We start from the raw sequence: 17,619 nt of genomic DNA, 5'->3' as shown, positions 1-17,619 counted from the left end.
AATGTGATCTGCATTGTTCTTTTTGACTAATAAAAAGAAAACCTTGTCACATTTCACAAGTCACTGGAGGTGAAGGTGTAACACAAGTACTACTACACACCAACAAGTCTTTATTCCTATGACCTTTGTTATAATTGTGTCAATGGAATGCAACAATTATTTTGAGAAAAAGCAACCGAAAAAAGGCAAAAAGAAAAACAAAGGAAAAAATAAAAATAACAGCAAATCAATAAATACTGAATGAATTTGAATGAACAGTTGTGTCTTTTGCTTCTGAATCTTAGTCACACATGGTGCACGTAAATTGAGATGTGTACAAAACATGCAAAACCTAGTATTGTTTATTGAAATGAAATATAAACAATGAAATGTCTAGGGTAGGACGCCCCCCCCCCCCCTGTGTGCATGTCTGTGCAGAGACAGTGTATGAATGGGGTGACCCATGGTTGAGGACACTTAAGACTTAGAAGTGAAAGCAGAATGTGTCATATAGTAGGGATTGGAAGCTGGAGATGGCAGTGATAGTGGAAGAGGTGGTAACACCCAATTAGATTGAAACAAACTGACTGAATTGATGTTTTGATCTAATTGGGGGTTAACGGTTTGTTCGAAACATAAAAATACTGAAGATGAGGAGCAGGGGTGTCACCTGCTCCCCATGTTCAGCATTTAGGGGTTTCGGGGGTGCTGGGGGTGTCCCCTGCTTCCTTGCCATTGGCGGCGGGGGACAGGATAAAAATCGACAGACAAAATGAGTGCCCAAGCAGTTACTCTGCGAGCAGTCCACCCCGAACACATCGATAATGATCAAACAACCCAGATCCGAAGAGGCATCAGGTGTGTAGAAGGAGAGTGAAAACTGTAGGTCAGAGAGAAAGGGAGGAATGGCAGAAGGTTTAAATTTATTTTTAGTAATCGGTGAGGCAAGTGGTGAGGTGAGGCCAGAGGGTGGAAACGAGATGGTGGAAATAGATAGGGATGGTGTGACAGTAGCATTAGTGGTTGAGAGAGAGGAGATGAATAAAAGATACAAATAGTTAACCCTTGTGTGGGTTGGTTGATAACTTGCCTTTAGAGCCAGTATGGTTTTCTTTCACTGCATTCCTCAGGACCAGGCCGCTGCAAAGGTTCAGGCAATTTCAAGAGTGTTGCAGTGAGTAATATCCTTCCTCTACCAAGAGACAATAACTTGGAAAGTCAACCAAGAAGTTGTTCCATGGATTTTGGCCAAGTCAGGGAAACTAACCCATAACTTTCTATTTAACCAATATAAATGCAGTGTTAGGCGGAATACAAAGTCACCTGCCCACATTCAAAGTTACCACCAGGCACTCTTGTACTCTGTCAGTGATGGGCAGGGGGCTCAGTCTCCGGGGCCACTCCCGTTATCTGTCCTCCCCTGTCCCATCCCATCTCATAATGACAGAGGGAGGTACAGAACATTCTGGAAATAAGAGCAATGCATAGTGCCATCATCAGAGGTCAATGGCAGCCCGTATTGGTTCCTTTCAGTATTTCCTGGTTGTGGAAAAGGAAAGTCTGGAGTCTTCTGCCACACTTAACTGAAGAAATGGGCATCTGCTTCCTCCAGCACCCCTGAGCTGGCCCAACTATTCTAATGGATTGTGTCTGCTCATGAATTACTCATCTTGGATATATTTCTCCAGCTTTAGCAGATCTAGAACATTTACGCCAGTATAGGGCACGTTGTGGCATGGGCGTCCAGGTCCCTCAGTGCTCTTCATCCTCAAGGACGCACATGACCTCTTCCTTTATTCCGCATGCTCAGCACGCTTCTCGGTAACAGACTTCACTTTTAGAAAAACCCTTTTTCTGAAGTAATTGATATAAAAATTGTATTTTTAAACAAATAATGTTGACCCAGAAGCCTTCTGGCTTTAAGAGATGTGAGATCTGCGACACCAAAATGATCCCCCACAAGGCGTGCCTCTGGTGTCTCGGTGCTGATCACAGAATGGCCGATGGAGGTTTGTGCCAATCAATGGCTACAAAGGTGTTGAAGGAGAGTACGGCGACATGAGCTCTTCCACGCCTAAGTCTCCCACTATCACCGCTTCAAAACGTAAGTCATGTAAAGGGAGAAGCTTCAAGGCGACCGAAAAGGTCCTCTGAGAAACCAAAAAGGAAAACTAAAAAACATAGGAAGAGATCCCATTCAAAGAGAGACTCCCACCATTCTTAATCCGCTTCCACATAAAAACAAAAGACGCAGACACTCATCGACTGAATCGTCACCAGACAGGTACGTTTTCCCTCTAAATCTGCTCTGGCAGAAAGATGCACAGAACTTAATCTTAAAATGTTGGAGAGTTTGAAAGGGCAGCTTCTCAGTATCCCCTAGCACACACTGCTGACAAAGACAGCATGCATGCGAAAGTCGTCCTGTGCGCCTAAAAGCTCAGTCATGAAATGTACCTGGAAGACGCGAGTGCCATTGACCCCTTTGGTGCTTGTCGAAGCCGTTTTGGTGCCTCCTTCAAAAGGCCCATCGGCTGCCGCCCCGACCTACATTCCTCAGTACAGTAAGGACTTTGTTGTGTTTTACCTATCCTGACTATGTGGCTATTCCCTGTATAAATAATAATAAAATAATTTGGCATTTATATAGCGCTACGAACCTGAGCGCTGCTTTTATCGACCTCAGAAGGATGAAACGCTGAGCTTGGCGCTGCCGGGATTCGAACCTGCGTTCACAAGCTCTGCACTGCGAACCTGCGTTCACAAGCTCTGCACTGATGTCAAAGCGAGCGCTCTACTCGCTGTGCCACTTGACCGGCATTATGTATGTATGTGTGCCTGAGTCTGGAATGTTTGGTATGGAGTGTTCTGGTTGGAATGTTTGGATGTGAGTGCCTGTGTTCCTGGATTGCCAGTTGGAAACTTGAGCTTGGCACAGGGGGACCGGTGGATGCTTCTATCCTATGAACTTGTCCTGTATTATACCTGATGTACTTACCTGTGTTCCTGTGGACTTACTAAAGATACCTAAACTGAACAAGGCTCATGAGTGGTTATTTATAACCCAAACCCACAACATAACATTGGCGACGAGGATGGTTGGAAACTGAAGGGAGCAGCAACAGAAAAGGAACAAGGAATCAAGCAGTACTCACAAGGACTGTTACCAGGACACAAGAGGGGCAAGGAAGTTGCCCATCAGCAAGGAGCAGTAACCACAGAGGCATCCACCGCCCCCCCCCCCCCTGGCCCCCAAGGTAAGCGTGCTGTGCCTGCATGGATGAGTGAACGACTCAGCTCAGTGATACTGCAGGACAGCGCTGCATGGCTGTCAGCGTATATGAAATTGGCCTTTGGAGTGAGCAGCAGCTGATAGAGACAGCGCACAAGGGGCCGGGTAAATAATAGAGTGACTTTGGTGGTCGGCAGTGAAAGACAGAGAAAGTGTTAAGCAGTGGAGTGGCTTCAGTATTTACAGTCAATTAATGATTTCAAAGACTGTACATTTCGTGAGGGGGTCCTTCCCTAGCACCAGGAGACAGTACTTTGTCAGCAAGCTGATCTCACATGCTGGTTAAATGCATACCGTTGAAATGCATGCTATTGGACTTAAATGATGTTCAGGAGTGTTACCGTTGTGCGGGCGTCACCTCAGGAAAGCGCAGTGGGGGCGGCATGTTGGTTACAGCACGCATCACAGCTGTTATGGACTGGATGGGGGTTGCTCCTGGGAGCTGTGTCCAGTTCGGAGCTCCGTTTGTAAGTGGTGACGTCACTGCGTGGCTGAGGATAATGGTGACCATTGCGAACGCGCGCCCAATTGTGTTCCCTGCATTCCAGCCGTGCCGTTGGCTGGAATGCATGAGAAATGCCTGCACCATCTGTTTCCCAGTTTACATTAGGAGGCTGTCTTGAGGAAAGGCCCTTAGGACGTGGATGAACGTGATGACGTGCATTAAGGAAGTTAGGAGTGTTCCGGCCCATCGGAACTAAAGACTTTCATCCATCCGAAATACATTCAGAAAGAAGAACAGCGGGAGGTTAGCAGTGATCTTTGGAGCTTATGTCATGCTTGGAGACCTGCCAGCAGTGATTAATGGAACTGTTTACTCGTCACGGAGGCCTGATATCGTGGAACAGTTAGCGTTTGTGTTCGTAAGCAACGCTACTCAGGAGTTATTTTATTTAAGATGCACATGTAAAATGTACCAGTTTGATGCTGCAACATTGCAGAATGTGGCGTTAAATGACAGTATGTTTTTGTGAGGAAATGTTTCAGTTCCTTCTGTTTCTTCCTTGGATGGCATGGTTATGTATGGGGGGAGATGCCATTACAAAAAAAAAAACAAAAAAAAACAAGAGATTTCAACATTACAGATCCGGCAATGTGTTGACCTCAAATGTATTTTGTTATTGTGTTTGGGGATGTAGTTCCCGGTGTTGAGGTGCCTAAAGAGGTGGTGGTTTTTGCCAGTATTGGTGGCGTTGTGTGGCGCTAAAGGGTGCGTCTATGGGAATTTCTGATGACTTGGCTATGTACTGAAATTTCAAAACCCAATGTGAGTTGTGTTTATGCTTTGCACTGTATTAACCAATTATTCTTCCACAGGAAAACGACCATAAGGACTTTGAAAGCTTAATTATTGGACTCAAGTGTGGTGCTTAACCCTTGTTTATCATATTAAATGCTCAATTTTCCTGACTGGTGTGTTTGAGGGAATGAGTCTGTGCAGTGATGTGAGCATGTAGTAGCTCAGGCATGGTGCCCGGAGCAGTTGTTAGTGTGAGTATTGGTTGCTCTATGGTGAGCGTGGGATGCTCAATGCTGAGCATTCATTAGCTCAGGCATGGTGCCTGGAGTGATGGAGTGGAGGAAATGGTATTGTGCTCATTTGGTGTGTCAAATGATGGGGTATCAAGAATACCGACACTTTGGTGTGTCAAATTGTGGGGGATGAGAAATCCCGACTGTGTGCTCAGCAGTAATTGGCGGTCTTCCTGGCTTCAGGTGGTCGTGCCGTATCTTGGGGGACTGGGTGTCCCGGCACTAGATGCCATTGTGGTGATCTTCCTCGAATGAGGTGGTCGCGCCAGGTACCTGTTGTGGGGGCTGTTGGTCCCGTTGGGGAATTGCGACACTTTGGTGTGTCATGGATAGCGGGATAGAGAATCCCGACACTGTGGTGTGTCAAATGGTGGGGTATCAAGAATCCCGACACTGTTGATGTCGAATATTTGTGCTCAGTGGTGGGCACAGTCCAGTTGGCATGTTTTGGTGTAATGCCAAGGCTTATGTGAGGGAGTTGGCATGTTTTTGGAGTGTTGCTATTGTATGTGCTCTCTGGTGCAGCATGTTATTTTCAAAGTAGTGTCCATGCTGCTTACCTAGTATTAAGTTGACATCTACTTAGGTCAAATACTGTGTTATATGAACGACATTGGTTTTGGTGCCAGGTGAGGGTGTTTTGAGGACACTCACAGTGGAGTGGAGATGAGTAGGCTTTAGGCAGATAGTGGGGTTTAACCCTGTAGATTGTGTTAGCACAATTTGTAGTTGGTGAATGATGATGCAGGGTTATTGTGTGATGTAGGTGGTAATGGTTGTGTATGAGATTGCGGGCTGGTTCCCTTGTAGCGAGTTCCATAATAGGCCTGTTATGGTTCTAGTGATTGTTTTGGAAGTGTGTTAGCTAATTGGCAGTTACTCTAAGGACTTGGTAGGGGATAGCTTTATGCTAGGAGCAGTTTGCCGGATGGTTGTTTAGAAGGATCGTTTTTTTTATATACTTACAGTTAGTAACACTGTTCCTTCTGTTTCTTCCTTTGATTGCATGGTTATGTATGGGGGGAGATGTGTTGTGTTTTACCTATCCTGACTATGTGGCTATTCCCTGTATGTATGTGTGCCTGAGTCTGGAATGTTTGGTATGGAGTGTTCTGGTTGGAATGTTTGGATGTGAGTGCCTGTGTTCCTGGATTGCCAGTTGGAAACTTGAGCTTGGCACAGGGGGACCGGTGGATGCTTCTATCCTATGAACTTGTCCTGTATTATACCTGATATACTTACCTGTGTTCCTGTGGACTTACTAAAGATACCTAAACTGAACAAGGCTCATGAGTGGTTATTTATAACCCAAACCCACAACATAACAGACTTTGAGTTCTTTTGGGGGCATTTTCGATGACTGGGTAGATCAGATTCCCTTCGGCTGCAAGGCATACGGACCCTGTGAATGCTACCGAGGAATTTCCCGTCTGAGGAAGACGGGATGGCAGAGCGCAAAAATGGCAGTAATCTCAACACTTATCCAGAGGTTTATTTCGCCCAGCCTGACCCCAATGTGAATACTAACACCTTTTACAGAAGGGTGATGGCAAAGGTATCCGAGGCCTTGGAGTGTGGTCCACCTCCAAGAGATGTTACGGAGTATGACCTCACAGACATCTTGGATAAAGGTCCCCCAAAAGAGCCCTTCCTCCCTTTCCTTGCAGCCCACGGGGACCGACTGTTACTCTTACGTTCCGATCCCCTTTCGTACATACTCATGGGACGTCTCTCAGAACAGGGTACAGGACTAGAGCGTGTTGCAACGCAGTCTTTGGAATTTTGCACGTGGCACAACCTGCCACGGCCTGCACAGTACCTCCTCCGCGCGCCCTGCCCAACCGTCAGTCCCTTTCTCCGCGTTAGATCTGATGGAGTGTCACGCCGCAGCTGTGCCATGTTGCCCTTTAAAAATATAGAAAAACCCTCCTCTGCACATGACTAACGGGTTCCGGCGGTGTGGTAAGTGCCCGCAGAGCTTTTCCTTCATGGATCCACACGTTTTTTGTTTATATTGTTTGGGAGCAGGTCACGCGTGGCATTTTTGTGACCCATGTCTCTTTTTCACAACAGACTTTTAAAAACCGGCGTGAGTGCTGGGAAGCGGCATTTGGAATACTCAACAAGGAAGATGAGGACTTTGTCAAGGTAAGTGAACTAGTATTCACTAGTGTGGGTGAAAGTTTGCGGAGTAGCCTCCCACACAAGAGTGGTCCTACAGGCCCTTTCCCATCCACGCATACGGGTAGCACCGGCCCACGCCAGAGGTTTGTAAACCGACTACTGGCCACTGTGGACCTGTCGGTTCTGGCCCAGTAGTCTGGGCAGGAGGCTCAGGGGAGACCCCTGGTAGCATAGAGGTCTAGCAACAACCCCGTGCCCACACCGTATGGTCTGAGCACCTTCGGGAATTTACGCCTGTCTAGAGAGCTGGTAAAGAGGTATCCTGTGTGTGTAATAAGCACAGGATGGACATTTAGTCCTGATCACATCGGGGCCAGGCAGCCTCATCCATGCAAACAGGGAGCCCATAAGGGGACCCTGGTGGAGCAGCACATGGTGCATGTAAAGTCCCACAAGGTGTATACACGGGCGGGCTTATGCCCCGGACAAGCAGATCCGGGCCTCCACATCAAGATTAAAAGAATGGGGGAGCACCGAAAAATATATGTCTTGGCTGCTCTGGTGAAAGAGCCTGAGGAAGAGGCCCAAAAGAATATGGAAAAGTTGGCTCCTGAGGCAACAATTGCCTCCTCAATGGCGACACCGGTGAACACAATGAGGGGGTCTACAGTTATAGCCTTAGACTTTTAGGCTACAAACACTGACCATACAAGGAAAGCTTACTTGGAGTACCGGATCTAGCCACCAACACCTGGCCTAACCATCATGGTGGATTAGCCACCCAACCTAAGCTCTACCTCAGCATCCCTTCCTTTCAACCGGGGTCAGACAAGAGACCACACACCCTGTACCATCATTGTGCCTTATAGATGCAGGGTTGCGAGAGAAAGATATGTCAGCAGGACAGCAAAGATGAGTAAGGAGGAAGGTACTTCCACAAATCACTATATCCCAGACCCTATCCTGGAACATACGGAATCCCTACAACTCCCACTTCCAGAAACGCCACCAGTGGAGTCGGGTGTTCTATCTGGCGTCCTGTCAAAGAAGTTGGAAAGCGCTAGATTTTCACTATAACTGGATATTGTAGTTGAGGCAAAGAAAATATGGGGATAGCACCATAACATCATGCAGGTAAACAAAAAGCTAGAAAAATCAGTTCTAAACCGGTTCATACTGAGCTTCTTTCCCTAACAAATAACCCACCAGCACACTATGCGTTTGTCTCAAGGGAAAGCACCTTCTAGCACCATGTCTGGCATCACCACACCATCCGGAAAGAAAGAGAGGGCGCCGGATGCCAAAGGAAAGAAGGTGTGTCTGAAAAGGGCACTGCACTTGACAAGCCAATGCAGATGTCATTCTTGCTGCTTGGAATAAACTGTGGCAGGAAATGGAGGAATTTGCTGAAAGTTAGATTTAGAAAGACCGCTACGTGACCCCACGGAGCAGTCTTTCTAAATCGAACTGCTACGCCCCTGCCTCACACGAATGCGTGTCGGGGCTGACTGGCTGTGAGGAAACAGGAAGCGGAGGGCGAGGGGGGAGGTGTGTGTGTGTGTGTGTATATATATATATATATATATGGGTGTGTGTGCTGTATGTATGTGTTTTGGATTAGGGGTTGGGGTAGAGGGTGGAGGGAGGGGCAGAAATCCCACAGGAGAGGATGGGGGAGGGGACTGGGGATTAAATCCCGACGTAGTGGGTGGGGGGAGGCAATGGGGGCCTCGTGGGTGAAACATCCCGAATATTTAAACCAAACAGCATTTTAAAGGTTTCAAGAGAAAAAGACCTTTACAATTCGGTTTTTACCATAAAAAAAATCTTGCATTGGAAATCGGACCTTTTCAAATGAGTTTTTTTCACAGAGAACCAATTCTCTCAGGACATGAATGGCAATAGGAAATAATAATTCGTGGCATTATTAAAAGATGCCAAGATGGTAGTCCGCAACATACTGTAGGCTGCGGCGTGTCATGTTGATGCAGCGGCCCGAGGCAAGTGTCTTGGTGTGGGCCTTAGACGATATGCATGGCTAAAGAGCACCAAACTGCTTCAGGGAGTGCAAGATAAAGTGAGGGCCTTACCCTTTGATGGGATTGACCTTTTCCTTCCCACAACGGATGACAAAGGAGAAGGCGCACTCCTTAATGGCAAGGAGCCTCTCTGCCATCTCTAAGTGAAGTGTACGGTGGTGTCGCTCTTCTTCCCAACAGAGAACTCTCTCCTGAACCCAAGGGAAAGAGTGCAAAGGGCAATATACTGGTGCCTTGGCAAAAAAGAAAGCATTGACGGGAAAACCCTTCTTGAGCACAACATTGGTGCAGTCTCACAAGTCTAAGATTTGACCTTCTAATGGCCCGGCAACATCAAATGCCTGCTAATGGAAGAATAAGCCTCCAATTAACATCTTGGAGAGAAATTACCTCAGACCCTTGGACCCCTTTTTCACATTCCACTCCGACCTCCCTTCCACATCAGTTTTCATCAAACTTACTCGAAGGGCTGCTGAAACTGAAGAAACTGGATGCAATAGAAAAGATCGAATTGGAGAGGATTATGCAAGGCTACTTTTTGCACTTCCTTGCTTTACCGAAGAAAGACACAGTGGGTTGGCTGGAGGACCATTCTTGATCTGTCGGCATTCAACGACCATCTCCTGACAGGGAGGGTTTTGATGGTGACACCGAATCCGATCCTGTCTGCCTTTATGGACAGAGATGGAATGTGTGCCCTAGACCTTCAGGATGCTTACATGCACCTCCCGATCTGTCCTCTACACACGAATTACCTACGTTTTTCCATTCAGAATCAACATTTTCAGTACAAAGTCTTTGCATTCGAGCCAAATTCAACCCCAAAGGTTTTCACGAAAGTGTTGGACTCTTTCGTATCGCTTGTTCACTAAAGTGGGGTGCATATCTACCCATATCTGGATGACTGGCTACTTCAGGGTTGAACACCTTCTCAGGTGTTGGACACAGTTGTGCTGATGGTCAAACGGGCCTTTACGATGGGCTGGATGCTAAATATGGACTAATCAGCCTTCACTCCCACAGCACAACTTCAATTCATTGAAAGCGTGTGGGACTGTGCGAAAGGGAAACTTTTCCCACCATCTGGCTGTGTGGACAGCATAAATACTCTCTGCTGTGAATTTCTGAGGAAGTCCTACAAACCGTCTGTCAAATTTAACAGGTTACTCTGACCCATGGCCTCATGCATTCTGGTGGTGCCACATTTCTGGTTACACATGCGTCACCTGCAACTAAATCTAGCTGCGGAATGGTCACAAGTTACGCACCCACAGTCCCACAAGGTATCAATCACCATCACAGGGTTCTTGAGTGGTGGATGCAGGAAAGGAACCTCCCCAGAGGGGTCCCTTTCTGCCCTCCTGTTCCATCAAAAAAAAATGGATGGTGTCTATAATTCTGTAAGCATGGAATAAAAGGGCTCCAAAAGACCTTCATGCTCACTTGGTGCTTGGGAAGGCTGCATCTGTAGCTTTCCAGAGACGTATACCTCTTCTGGACATTTACAAGGCGGTGGCTTGGGCTACACCACATGCTTTCTGCAAGCATTTTTCACTGGACCATGGTTCCAGCGGTAATGCAGATTTCAGGCAGGCTGCCCGAAAGAACCTTTTAGGAAATTAAGGTCCCAGCATTTTTCAGGTTCTGGGATGCATTGTAGTCTCCCATGAGTATGGAGGAAAGGGAACAGGATGTAAGAGTACAAAAAAGTTAGTCACTGTATTGACACTTGTACTCTTAGTCATTAGTCCCCTTAACTTTCCGCCTTACGCCCCCTCCCTTCTTCCTAAAGAGGTTCCCAAGTTCGATTGCATAAAGGGACTGATGGTTGGGCGAGGCGTGCGCCAGCGGTACTGTGCATGACGTGACAGGGTGTCCCACACGCAAGATTCTAAAGACTGCGTTGCAACACGCTGCGGTCCTGTCCTCTATTCCAAGGGACGTCCCATGATTATGGAGGAAAGTGGACTATGGAATAAGAGTACCAGTGTCACTATGGTGAGTGACGTTTCCGTTGAGCTGTGGAAGAAACCCTCCTCAGTGTCAGCAGTACACAAAGACTTGGTAAAAACATATAAACCAACCCCTACGGACCCCAATTTCCTTACCAAACATCCTAACCCTGAGAGTCTTGTGGTTCAAGCAGCAACATCTGTTACTAAGGTTAGTGGCTATCCATCCCAGGCTCCAGACAGAGATGACAAGAAATACGATGTCCTCTCCTAAAAAGGTCTTCGACTCAGGCAGTAGGACCCTAAAAGCTATTAATACCACTTGTCCCCTGGCCACACATACCCACACCTTATGGGTGGGGATTTTGGAGTTGGAGGAGCACATCCCATAGGGAGATGGCTTTAAGGATATCATCATATGGTAAGGAGGCAATGTGTCAGACGCTGCAATCTGGCTTGGATGTTGCTGACTGTGTTGGGAAGCCAATGGGTGCAAGTTCTGTATCAGAGGTTTTCATGGTTTACGAAGTCTGGGTTTGCCCGGGATGTCAAGGTGACACTCGTGGACATGCCTTAACTCTGCTCAAATCTTTTTGGGCCTAACATGGATGATAGCTTCGAAAATGTACAAGCATCAAAAGCTGCTGCAAAGTTGTTAGGGGCAGCAGTGTGCCAGCAACAGGCTCAATCTACTACCCAGAGCTGAAGGGCCAGACCCTTTTATTATTTCAGCACCTTCAGCCAGAGAGGAAAAGGTCAAACCACTGGGAGACCAGGAAAGAAAAGGTTTGCAAGGCCAAATATTTGAGGTGGAAAACCTTCTCAACCTACAACCTCTTCCATACCCTCAGGCACTGCAGCAGCATCAGTGGCACTTTTCACACTCTACCCACTCACAGTAGGGAGATGTCTGGCTCAACATTGCAGAGAATCGTGGGGCATTACTTTGGACATCTGGGTACGACAGGTTGTAACCCAAGGGTACTATCTGCCTTTACTCCAGTGCACCCCAGACTTTTCCCCATCCATGCACCCCTTTCCTTTCGGGTTGCAGATCTGCTACTACGGTAGATGTCTTTCCCTGCTGGAGAAAGGTGCCAAAGAATTGGTGCCTCAAGCAGAAATAAGCCAGGAATGGTATTTCCTTTACTTCTTGGTGCCTAATAAAGATAGGGACTGCAACCCATCTGGGACCCAAGACGCTTGAACATGTTTCTCAGGGAAGGACAAGTTCAATATAACACTCTCATAGATCCTCCAGGCCCTAGAGTTTCTGGATTGGTTGTGTCATTCAACCTCCAGGACATTCACTTTCATTTGCCTGTTAACCCGAATCACAGGAAGTACCTGAGGTTTGCTGTAGGCTGTTCCCACTTCCAGTTTCTGGTTGTGCCTTTCGGGCTTACTTCCGCCCAACAATTTTCACTGTTATTGTCAGTGGCGGCGGCCAGTAAAAGGCAAGAGGGGATTTGCTTCTTCCCTTAGTTGGACGATTGGCTAATCAGAACCAGTCCATAAAGCAGGCTCAGGATCACCTCAACTGTATTTGCCACTGCTTGCACAAACTGACCTTCTCCCCCAACCTAAAGACGTCCTGACTGAGGATGTGGTCACTACAGTGGGTCCCAGATCTCACTGGTCACATTTATCAGGCAGCACGACTGACCTCCCAGTCCCGAACAGGATCACACAGGGCGGCCTGTGGTGGGCCTGCAGAGCGAACTTTAAGGCGTGAGAACCTTTTTGGTAACCGTGGCTGGAGACGACTGATTATGGACGCCTCTCTAAAGGGATGGTGTTCACACCTGAACTAGCTGAGGGTGTGTGGGTTGTGGTCCTTAGCAGAGAGACCAAACTCCTCATGAACCTGTTGGAGCTGAGGGCTTTCAGACTGATGCTGATGGCCTTTTTGCCTGTGTTGCAGGGGACAGCTGTCATGATCATGATGGCCAATACAGTGGCCATCCACTACATCAACAAGAGAGGAGGTATAGGGTCACTTCCCCTGTGCAGTGAGGCAATGCAGCTCTGGTTGTGGCCATTCCAGAACAGAGATTTCCTTTTCGGCCGTCCATCTAGCTGGGATAAGAGTCCATGACGGTGGATTCCCTAAGCAGACAGGGGTCAGTCTCCCACGAATAGGAGTTGTCAGAAACTTCTTTTGAAGATCTTCGTCCTCTGTGGAACCCTGCAAATAGACCTGTTAGCATTCAGCTCCAACAGGAAGTGCACAGTGTTCCGCTCCAGGGAATTTCCACAGAGAGGTGCACTGGGGGTTGTTTGTGGTGGATTGCAAATGTTCACTTCTGTATGCGTTTGTTCCTACCAATCCCTGTCATCCCTCAAGTACTCAAGAGTTTGAAAAGGTTCAGGGCAATGGTGATCCTTATTGCATCAAATTGGGCCAGGGGACCCTGGTACCAAGACTTTCTAGACCTGGCCATCTGCTCTGCACATAACCTACTCTTGCAGGAGGGAGGCCTGATTCTCCACCCAGGCATCAAAACCCTCAACCTTCATGCCTGGCTTCTGAGAGGATATGGTACAGAGATTGGCATCTCCTGAAGACATAATGAAGGTGTTGCTCTTGGCCAGAAGGCCAGCAAAAAAGGTCTTACACTGCTGCTGATGGAAGACATTTTGCAGATGGTGTAGAGCAAAGGATATTGACCCTTTCCTGTGAAATACATTAATTGTACTGTTTCCTTTTACACCTTGGGCAGCACGGGTTACAAGTTACTACACTGAAAGGGAACTTGGCTGGCTTTCCATCTTTAAGCGCACACCTGAACTGGGCTCATACTTCACAATGGACAATTGGAATGACGATTCAACGAGGGAACCCTCCCGTCCCCTGCACACTTTAGGATGTTTGGACTAGGTCCACTACTGTTTTCTTATATTAATACAAAAAACATATAAACCAAAGAGTTCAGTTGTGTGTTTTTATAGCAAAAGTTTATATCTAAAGTGTCAAATACACAATATTTCAAAAGGAGAAACATTCAAGAAGCAAAGCAGTGCAATAGTAGGTCACAATAAATTTGAAACAATGGTGGAATCCAATTCATGTGGCGACGCGTTTCGAGGATACCTTCCTCTTCTTCATATGGCCAAAATTGAATTCTTCATACAAAAGGAAAGAAACAAAAGGGAGAATGTTTGTACAAGTTTTTTTATACCTTGAGGTAATTCATTAAACTCATGCTGTGCATTTCAGTCTCATCTGTGAGTCAGAGCAGACTACATTGTCAGAGTAATTTTAGTTAATCTAGTGCCACAAGGGCACATTCATTCCCAGTTAAATTCAGGGTGAGGGGAGGAGAAGAGGTTCAGGGAGACGTTTCTAATCCAGTTCAAGAGAAGTCATCGTTCAAAAGTGTTTAGAAAGAATGTAGGTAGGTAAAGGAGCCATATAGGACAAGATATAAGAGAGTTTAATTACCAGTAAGCAAAGTGTTCAAGGGCATCGGGTGCAGATAGAGATCCTTGGTGATGAATCAGACAATGTGTAGATCCTCCACGGGGAATATAGTTTGCTGTAGTCAAGAGGAAAACGCAGCTGCAACAAGAATGAGGAGCAAGTGAGTAAAAATCAAACTCTGATGAGAGGTAAGTTCAACCCTAGGCACTAGACGAAATGTAGTACCTGTGTACCTGTGTAAACGCCTGGGGACAGAGGAACATTGAGGGCAGTACATCCCATCCAGGTGATTAATTAATACAGACTGTGACAGGCAGAAGTAGTGCCACATGAAACAAATATGCGGTGAATGCACTAGCTGAAGGAGGAGCTTTGACCGCAAGAAGATTGAATACAGACCCGGGGTCCAGATGTCAGAGGGAGCAAAGAGGAAGCGTGCTGCACAGGCCAGACAGATAAAGATGGAGGGATTCACGAAAAGGGGTGAATCAAAAGAATTACCCAGCATGTGCGGAGAAGAGCAACTGCCAGAAAACGATCAGGCATCCCCATCCCAATGCACAAACAATACAATACTGGAGGCAATTGCAGCTTTGAGGACCTCTCTGGAGACCACGAATTGGCGAAATAAAAAGTGATGTAGGCCTTCTTTGACAAGATTTGTGGAATTAAGTGGAGAGAGTAACACGGAAAAGAAAGTGGGGGAGGTTTCAGTCACTTCCAAGGGACAGCAGGAGAATGTCCAGGAGCTACAGGTGAAAGAGAGAATGCCACAAGAAAGGGCGGAGGATGCAGAGGGGAGATCGAGAAGGAGTAATATCCAGATTTTGGAACTGCCCGAAGGGGAAGAAGGTAGAGACCCCACCACGTATATTGAAAATCTACCTCTTTGGGAGATTGGTCCAGGAGCCCTTTCACAAGGATTTACACTGGAAAGCGCCCATCGTCTGCTGTCAAGCAGACCTCTCCCTGGAGCCCCGCCCGACCTATCATAGCGATTTTAAACTACTGTGACAAAGAAAAGATACTGTCTTTCTCCAGGAATGGAGGGAAAATCTGCTGATTGTAAAGTACTTTAGCGATCTACCCAACAATACCATCCAGGTTCAACGAAGAAGAGGCCAATTTGCCCTAACGAAAGAGAGACTACAGAATCAGGGCATAACATATATGCTTCTATACCCTGCAGAACTTAACGTTTTATACAAAGGGAAGTCTTGGTTTTTTGATTCCCACGAAGATGTGAACACATGGATGGATGGATGCTAACCAGATGACACAGAGGCCGGAGGATGAAGAAGATAAGTAATAGGCCACCAGGTGTAAATGTACATTAACACGTGTAAGAGACATTGGGTGCACGGACTTGCTATTTGATACATTAACGTGAGAGTATCTGGGGTTGAGGTCTGGTTTAGGTAACAACTTTGGTAACAGCGTCCTGCACGCTACACCCCCAAATCAATCAATCTATACATTCTCCTTTAGTTAGGAGGATTTAGGGTACCTAGAGGTACCCGGTCACCAGGCCCCGAAGTTAGAGAGTGCGCAAATGGTAGTTATGCCTCAACAGGACTTTTCTGATGGGCAGATGACTTATAGTTATGTCTACGTTAGACAAAGTTGGTTTCAGTTAAGACACAGCCTTGTTCAACTATGGGATACAATATTGATAAAGGTCAGGAGACTGGTGAAAAGGGTGACAGCGTTTACGGGATGCATAAAAGAAGAGAGGGGAGGCGGAGGTGAATGGCTCGCTGACTATGGCTGAAGTGATCAAAATCTCTTGGAAACTGAGGGTTAAACAACTATATGAAGAGAATTAGAGTGGCAACATATTTACGCTGTAAGGGAGTCAAAATAGCATTTCTTAAAGAGACACATTTCACGGCAAACAAACACACACCGGTGGCCTGTAAATAGGTGGGGGGGAGGATTTGGATCAACATTCTTTAATTATGTGAGGGGAGTATTCATTTGGATAGCTCAAACGGTTTCCTTTAGAAAGGTGGGAATGTACACCGATAATGAAGGATGAATTGTGGTGGTGCATGGGTTCTTGGAGAAAAAGGAAGTCTGCATTAATATATATGCGCTTAATTGTGACTCAACAGCGTTCTTTCTTTTTTTATACAGGAGATTAGCCCCCTTTAAGGGAATGACATGGATTTGGGGTGAGGATTTTAATTGCACCGTTGACCCAAGACTCGATAGATCAGATAAGCATACAGCATCTTCTCCCCCTGCAAAAACTTTGTTGACACTCATAAAGGAGTTAGAACTACAGGAGGTCTGGAGGTGGCGGAATGGTTCCAGGACTGAATTGTTATTCTATTTCGGAGTGCATAAAATATACACTCGCATAGACCATTTTTTGACGGGTGTAGTAGACCAGGCGGTGGAGTTTGTGGGAGCCTCAAATGAAGGGAGAACACTTTCAGACCACTCACCCTTGATGGTGTACTGGGTTCTTGCTAATTACCCTGCACCAATACCTACATGGAGACTTTGCGGGATGGTCCACTCACAGAGGATATCAGACAGCAGATACAAGAACACTTTGACCTCAATGAGAGTTCAGAAGCATGAGGGATGCCTTTAAGGTGGTGGTGAGGGGGGCAGCTGTGGCTTAGGCTGGGGGGATCCGGAAAGAGTTAGAACAAGGGTTGACAAAAATTGAGGCAGATACAAGGCGAGGGAAGGGCAAGGGATGATCCAGAAAGAAAACTGATTGTATTGAGACAAGTGTGTCTGGTGAATTGGGAAAGTACAGTTTTGCAAAGTACACAGAAAAGCTGCACAGGCAAGAAAATAAGCCAGGGAAATTATTAGCATGGTTGTGTAGGGATAGGGACGACTGTGAGGGCATTATGAAAATAGAAGATGACTGCAGGGAGATGTGGAGGTCACAGAAAGAAATCAATGAGACCTTCAATCATTTTATAAAAGGCTATCTGAGGACAGGGGAGATACAAATTTAACGAAAAAAGAAGCGACACAGAGGGAGATAGGTTTGCCCACCTTAAATGCAGACCAAACAGAAGCACTAGGGGCCGCCCTCTCCCTCGAGGAAGTCAGAAACGTTATAACTACGCTTCCCACGGGCAAAACTCCATTTTATAAAGAATTTATTGACGAAGTGGTACCAGAGCTTCAACAAACGTTAGGCGTGTGTGGTCAGGGGCAATTTGCTTTTGAGTAAATTTCAGGTTGGCTTCGGAGAGGAACTGGGTAATACTTTGAATGCTACAGTACTCACTCACTTGAGAAATTTTG

General features: G+C 46.5%; 1 long non-coding RNA gene across 1 annotated transcript in view; it reads right to left on the bottom strand.

The window, feature by feature from the left end:
* The window catches only part of LOC138569287 (uncharacterized), a 339,714-nt gene extending 335,829 nt beyond the window's left edge, over positions 1 to 3,885 (bottom strand). Inside the window, exon 1 of the long non-coding RNA XR_011303201.1 lies at positions 3,613 to 3,885. This is a non-coding gene — a long non-coding RNA (uncharacterized lncRNA). The remainder of the gene's footprint in view (positions 1 to 3,612) is intronic.
* Between the last annotated feature and the right edge of the window lie 13,734 nt (positions 3,886 to 17,619).

The sequence above is a fragment of the Ambystoma mexicanum genome, chromosome 2q (genome assembly GCF_040938575.1).
Source record: "Ambystoma mexicanum isolate Mex_15411 chromosome 2q, UKY_AmexF1_1, whole genome shotgun sequence".
In the NCBI taxonomy this organism is placed as follows: Eukaryota; Metazoa; Chordata; class Amphibia; order Caudata; family Ambystomatidae; genus Ambystoma; species Ambystoma mexicanum.
Note: the sequence above shows the minus strand (reverse complement) of the source record. Positions and strands in the feature narration are given on the sequence as shown.